We start from the raw sequence: 7,500 nt of genomic DNA on the forward strand, positions 1-7,500 counted from the left end.
ATAACTCCCGATGTACTGTTTGCTTTTTCGGAAGAAGAGATCCATCCCCCCATCCTCGGCCAGCCAAAAACGCTCCAATTAATGGCCGGGTGAGATGACCCGGCGGCCCGCGACGCGTCATTCAAATCACTGCCCTATCGGCTACAACTGCTGATGGGTGGGATTAGAGGCCTGCTGTTAGGGCTCTAGGCGCGGGGACGCGCCAACGAAGGCACACTGCCTAGAATTCGGCAGCGATGGACAGCGGCAGCCTTGCATAGGCAGAAACGAATTCGGCAAGCAGCGTGCAATGATCTATGCGAGTCTTTGAGCTACGACTTGGCATGGATGTGGGGGCTTAGATACTGGACCTTCTAAGTCAGCAGCTGACGCAGCAGAACAGGCAGTTGGGACTGCCAAGTAGACAGCCAGGAAATGGGGGAAGTGGCAGCTTCATGGGAGGCAAAACGTGGGAGCATAACTGGGGTGTTCTCCATGCCACTAAGTCCTGGAAACATGGGATCATGGGTAAGAGGTAGTGCTCCACTATGTCCTGAAAACATGGGATCATGGGATGGAGGAAGTGCTCCACTAGGTCCCGAAAATGGGGGATAATGGGGGGGAGCCTGCAGCTCATGTATGTCTATAAATAGGCTTGCCAAGCCTCTGTTGTGGAGCTTGCGATTTTGTGCATAGCACACACACTCTTGTTGTGTATTCCTTTGTTGATGAGATAAATAAAGGTTGAGAGGGATTCTTGTAATCTTGTTGTGCTTGCTTGTGTTGGTTTCCTTGTTTGCGACGAAGCTATTGTGAGAACCTCTTTGGGTGAGCGAAACACATAGTCGTAGGGAAACACGAGCGAAAAGAGTGAGGCAAGGCTGAGTCTAGTCGGGACTAGACTGCCGCATTGGGTTGAATTTCGTTGCGAAAAATTTAACCCCGTGACAATTGGTATCAGAGCACGGTTGATTCTAACAACGTGCAGCAGAAGTCATGGAAGCTATTCGGGAACGGTTGACGCGTCTTGAGACTTTGATAGGGTCGGATGAAGAAGACGAAGAACGTTCTATTATGGATCGCTTGAAGGAAGCTATGGAAAGCGCTGAAAGGGCTGAGAGCCTGTATATTTCTCTTGCGGCAGAATCGAGTGAACGATTGGCTGCTGCCGAAGAGACGATTGCCATTCTAAAGAGGGCAGTGACAAACGCTCCTATTGGGGTAAGTAATTCGAAACCTAAAGTGCCTGAACCAAAGTGTTTTGGTGGAGCAAGAAGTTCCAAAGAGCTGGAGAATTTCTTGTGGGATATGGAACAATACTTTAGTGTTGCGAAGATTGGCGCGGCTGAACAAGTGGATCTTACCGTGATGTATCTCACGGGTGATGCGAAGCTTTGGTGGCGAACGAGAACCAAAGAGGACTTAAGTGCTGGACGTCCAAAGATTGAGACGTGGGATTGTCTCAAGCAAGAGCTGAAAGAGCAGTTCCTTCCGAACAACACGTCGTGGATTGCGCGGGAGGAACTTAAAAGACTCAAACATGACAGGTCAGTTCGTGATTATGTTAAGTCTTTCAGTTCTTTGATTCTCGACATCGAGAATATGTCCGAGGAGGACAGGCTATTCAACTTCATGTCCGGATTGCAAACTTGGGCGCAAGCGGAACTAAGGCGACAGAATGTAAAGGATCTGTCCTCCGCTATTGCTGCTGCGGACAGTTTGATTGATTTTAAATCAACTACTAGAGAGGGCTATACATCAACCTCCTTCAAGTCTAAGGGAAGAAACAAGGAGGAAAGAACGAGGAAGAAGTTCGGTGGGGGTGCATCGAGGGCTACTGCCGCGGAGAAGGGCAAGGCCAAGTTTATGGGTGCACAAGGTAAGAGTACTAAACCGAACTTTACTTGCTTCATTTGTGATGGTCCTCACTTTGCGAGGGAATGTCCAAAGAGGGAGAAGTTGAATGCTATTCGGGCTGGGGATAGCGATGAGGGGGAAGGGGTAGTTACGCACGTCAACCCTATGCGTGTGATAAACTGCCTGGTAGCTAAATCAGGGGATGGGGCTGCTGAATCCCGCCCTGTCGATAGAGACTTGGCAAGGATTGATGCACTGCGGAAAGGGAAGTCAGGGGCTACGGACAATCTAATGTATGTGAAGATTGTGGTAAATGGCAAAGACGTGAATGCTATGCTGGATTCAGGTGCAACGCACACGTTTGTGGCAGATCGGCTGGTGAAAGAACTTGGCCTGCGGCTGAGTGACAGCCACACATCCATGAAGGCAGTAAACTCAAAGGCACAGAGGATTGCTGGGATGTCTTACGATGTGCCGATAACGCTGGATCAGTGGAGAGGTAAGCATGATGTGCTGGTCGTAAATCTTGACGATTACGATATTATTCTTGGCCTAGATTTCTTACGAAAAGCCAAGGTTGTCTTGATGCCTTATCTCAATGGAATGATGATTGCAAGTGAGGGATGCCCTTGTTTCGTCCCATGTTGTAATGTCGCAGCTGCGAATGTGGTGAAAAAGGGGAAGAGCTTGGTCTCGGCAATTGCTATTGATAAAGCATTGCGGAAAGGAGGGGAAGTGTTTCTGGCAACAATAGTTGACGAGAAGGCAGACCATTGTGGTGAGGTGCCGAAAGAAATTGCTAGCGTGCTGCAGCAATTCGAAGATGTGATGCCGCCTCAGCTACCCAAGAAACTCCCGCCTAGGAGGGCCATTGACCATCGAATTGAGCTGGTGCCAGGGGCAAAGCCACCATCTCAAGCCCCTTACCGAATGTCGCCAAGGGAATTGGCAGAATTGAGGAAACAATTGGAAGAGCTGATTGACTCAGGGTTTGTCCGGCCTTCCAAGGCTCCGTATGGTGCTCCGGTTTTGTTTCAAAAGAAGGCGGATGGAAGCCTTCGCATGTGTGTGGACTACCGAGCACTCAACAAGGTAACAATCAAAAACAAATATCCTGTTCCTTTAATTCAGGATTTGATGGACAGATTGTGTGGAGCCTCAATCTTTACAAAATTGGACTTGCGATCGGGGTATTGGCAAGTGCGGGTTGCTGATGGTGATGAGCATAAAACTACTTGTGTGACAAGGTATGGCTCCTATGAGTTTCTAGTTATGCCATTTGGCCTAACAAATGCTCCAGCAACATTTTGTAATCTAATGAATGACGTGTTATATGATTTCTTAGACAATTTTGTTGTAGTCTACTTAGATGACATTGTAATCTATAGTAGAGGCATTGAAGATCATGTAACTCATCTCTCTAAAGTCCTAAGTAGGTTGAGAGAATATGAATTGTATGTAAAGAGAGAAAAGTGTGAGTTTGCAAAAGCTGAAATTATGTTCCTAGGCCACTTGATTGGGGAAGGACAAGTGAAGATGGATCCAAGGAAGATTCAAGCCATTGTTGAATGGACAGCACCAAAATCTGTCCCGGAATTGAGATCATTTTTGGGGCTTGCAAACTACTACAGACGATTCATTGAGGGTTATAGCAAGAAGACAACTCCTCTCTCGGATCTTCTCAAGAAGAGTCGGAGATGGGAATGGACGGTTGACTGTCAGCAAGCTTTTGAGAAGCTGAAGACAGCGGTAGCGTCAGCTCCAGTCTTGGGGCTGCCTGATTTTGAGAAGCCATTTGAAGTGCATACGGATGCTTCGGATAGGGCTATTGGTGGAGTACTGGTGCAAGATGGACATCCGGTTGCTTTCGAGAGTCGGAAGCTAAATGATGCGGAACAGAATTACTCGACGCATGAGAAAGAAATGACGGCAGTAGTGCACTGCCTTGGCATATGGAGAGTATATCTGTTGGGGCCGAAATTTGTTGTCAAGACTGACAATGTTGCCAACACATTCTTCTGGACGCAGAAGAAATTGTCGCAGCGACAAGCTCGGTGGCAGGAATTCTTGGCCGAATATGATTTTGTATGGAAGCACAAACCAGGAAGCCACAATCAGGTTGCGGATGCACTTAGCAGACGCGAAGTAATCGCTACTGTTCTTGCTATTGTTCAGGTGGAGTCGGACATGCTGTGTCGACTTCGTCAAGCTGCGGGGGAGGATGCAGCGTACAAGAAATTGGTTGAGCTTGTACAAGAAGGGACAATACGGAGGTATTGGTTGGAACAAGACTTACTCTATGCAAAGGGGGGTCGAATCTTCGTGCCAAAGGGAGAGCTGCGGAAACACTTATTGATGGAGACTCATGATCCGCAGTGGGCTGGACATCCAGGTAGAGAAAGGATGGTTGCTCTCCTGTCGCAGACTTATTATTGGCCGAAGATGGAGGAAGATGTAGAACTTTATGTCAGGACTTGTCTAGTGTGCCAACAAGACAAGACGTTAAGGCAGCGTGAGGCAGGCTTGTTACAGCCGCTGCCGATTCCAGAAAGGCCTTGGGTATCGGTCTCAATGGATTTCGTTGTTGGTTTTCCAAAGGTGGATGGCATGAACACAATCATGGTTGTTGTGGACAGATTCACTAAGTATGCGGTGTTTGTCGCTGCCCCGACGGTGTGTACAGCCGAAGTGGCCGCTGAATTATTCTACCGCAACGTGGTGAAATACTTTGGAGTACCTTCAGACATTGTAAGTGATCGTGATGTGAGATTCACGGGTAGATTCTGGACAGCATTGTTCAACATGATGGGAACAAGGCTGAAGTTTTCGACTGCCAATCACCCGCAAACTGATGGACAAACGGAAAGGATAAATGCTTTGCTGGAGGAATATTTGAGACACTACGTGACAGCGACGCAGCGAAACTGGCTGGAGTTGCTGGATAGTGCGCAGTTTTGCTATAATCTTCAAAAATCCTCGGCAACGGAAGCAAGTCCGTTTGAGCTAGTTTTGGGAGCCCAACCCCAAACTCCTGCGGAGATTGCAGTGCAGATATCGGGTGGGAAGAGTCCAGCGGCGTACAGGTTTGCGATGGAACGGCAGGAACTGTTTGAGCAAGCCCAAGATAGCTTGCGTAAGGCAAGGAAAAGGATGCTCAAATATGCCAATCAAAAGCGAAGATTGCTGGAATTCAGTGTGGGTGACAAGGTGTTACTCAAGTTAACTCCGCAAATTTGGAAGAAAATTGTGGGGACGACGAAGCACCGAGGGTTGGTGCCAAGGTATGACGGGCCTTTTGAGGTCATTGAAAAGGTAGGGGCTGTGGCATACAGATTGGAGCTGCCCGAACGGCTGAAGCTTCATCCTACTTTTCACGTAAGTTACTTGCGGCCTTTTTATGAAGATCATGAGGATCCAAAAAGAAGTAAGTCGCAACGGGCTCCTCCTACGATTCATAAACAATTTGACGATGGTATTGTCAAGATTATGGATCATCGTAGACTCGGCCAGCATCGAAAGAATCGGCGGACAGAATTCTTGATAAAATGGAAGAAAAATGAGGAGGTTTCGTGGGAAAAGGACACAGACTTATGGCAATTTGAGGACCAAATACAAGACTACCTCACATCTATTCCGACGAGGGCGTCGGACTCTTCTAGTGGGGGTGGTTTGTTAGGGCTCTAGGCGCGGGGACGCGCCAACGAAGGCACACTGCCTAGAATTCGGCAGCGATGGACAGCGGCAGCCTTGCATAGGCAGAAACGAATTCGGCAAGCAGCGTGCAATGATCTATGCGAGTCTTTGAGCTACGACTTGGCATGGATGTGGGGGCTTAGATACTGGACCTTCTAAGTCAGCAGCTGACGCAGCAGAACAGGCAGTTGGGACTGCCAAGTAGACAGCCAGGAAATGGGGGAAGTGGCAGCTTCATGGGAGGCAAAACGTGGGAGCATAACTGGGGTGTTCTCCATGCCACTAAGTCCTGGAAACATGGGATCATGGGTAAGAGGTAGTGCTCCACTATGTCCTGAAAACATGGGATCATGGGATGGAGGAAGTGCTCCACTAGGTCCCGAAAATGGGGGATAATGGGGGGGAGCCTGCAGCTCATGTATGTCTATAAATAGGCTTGCCAAGCCTCTGTTGTGGAGCTTGCGATTTTGTGCATAGCACACACACTCTTGTTGTGTATTCCTTTGTTGATGAGATAAATAAAGGTTGAGAGGGATTCTTGTAATCTTGTTGTGCTTGCTTGTGTTGGTTTCCTTGTTTGCGACGAAGCTATTGTGAGAACCTCTTTGGGTGAGCGAAACACATAGTCGTAGGGAAACACGAGCGAAAAGAGTGAGGCAAGGCTGAGTCTAGTCGGGACTAGACTGCCGCATTGGGTTGAATTTCGTTGCGAAAAATTTAACCCCGTGACACCTGCCATGGTGGTGAGGGGCGGCGAGGACCGTGAAAGCTAGAGTTTTTCAGAGGCTGCCGGGAAAAAGGCCCCTCGGGTGGCGGGGTGCGAGGACCAGGCGCGTCATTCAATTCTCTTCCCTATCAACTTGGCTCCCGTTGGCGGGATTGGAGGCCTACTGTTTGTTACAGGGCTAAAATCGTCAGGGGAAGAGCTGACGAAACAATGCTGGTTTGGATGCAGGGGGTAGTGTTGGAATCGGCAGCGCGGACAAAATCGGCAAAGTCGACAAAAAAGACTGTTGGTCTGGACATCGGGGCAGCGGCAGCCATGCCGACAGGGGGGGAAATCGGCAGCGCAGATTTGTGCAGCTGCAGGTTCGTCGGGGAAATCGGCAGCGCAGATTTTTCGATGAACATGGGCTGGAAGATGGACTGTCCAGGCCAGGCAGGGAAATTCGTCAAGGGGACACGCTGACGAAAGTAGGCTCGTCGGTGAAAATCGGCAGCGCAGATTTTTCGACGAACAGGGGCTGGATGCTGGACCGGCCGGGCCAGGCAGGAAAATTCGTCAGGGGGGCACGCTGACGAAAAGAGGGGCTGCCGCGTGGAAAATCGGCAGCGCAGATTTTTCGACGAACATTCGTCAGGGGGGCACGCTGACGAAAAGAGGGGCTGCCGCGTGGAAAATCGGCAGCGCAGATTTTTCGACGAACAGGGGCTGGATGCTGGACCGGCCGGGCCAGGCAGGAAAATTCGTCAGGGGGGCACGCTGACGAAAAGAGGGGCTGCCGCGTGGAAAATCGGCAGCGCAGATTTTTCGACGAACATTCGTCAGGGGGGCACGCTGAGGAAAACAGGGGCTGCCGCGTGGAAAATCGGCAGCGCAGATTTTTCGACGAACATTCGTCAGGGGGGCACGCTGAGGAAAACAGGGGCTGCCGCGTGGAAAATCGGCAGCGCAGATTTTTCGACGAACAGGGGCTGGATGCTGGACCGGCCGGGCCAGGCAGGAAAATTCGTCAGGGGGGCACGCTGACGAAAAGAGGGGCTGCCGCGTGGAAAATCGGCAGCGCAGATTTTTCGACGAACAGGGGCTGGATGCTGGACCGGCCGGGCCAGGCAGGAAAATTCGTCAGGGGGGCACGCTGACGAAAAGAGGGGCTGCCGCGTGGAAAATCGGCAGCGCAGATTTTTCGACGAACAGGGGCTGGACTGGCCGGGCCAGGCAGGAAAATTCGTCAGGGGGGCACGCTGACG

The sequence above is a fragment of the Populus nigra genome, chromosome 2, assembly GCF_951802175.1.
Source record: "Populus nigra chromosome 2, ddPopNigr1.1, whole genome shotgun sequence".
Classification (NCBI taxonomy): Eukaryota; Viridiplantae; Streptophyta; class Magnoliopsida; order Malpighiales; family Salicaceae; genus Populus; species Populus nigra.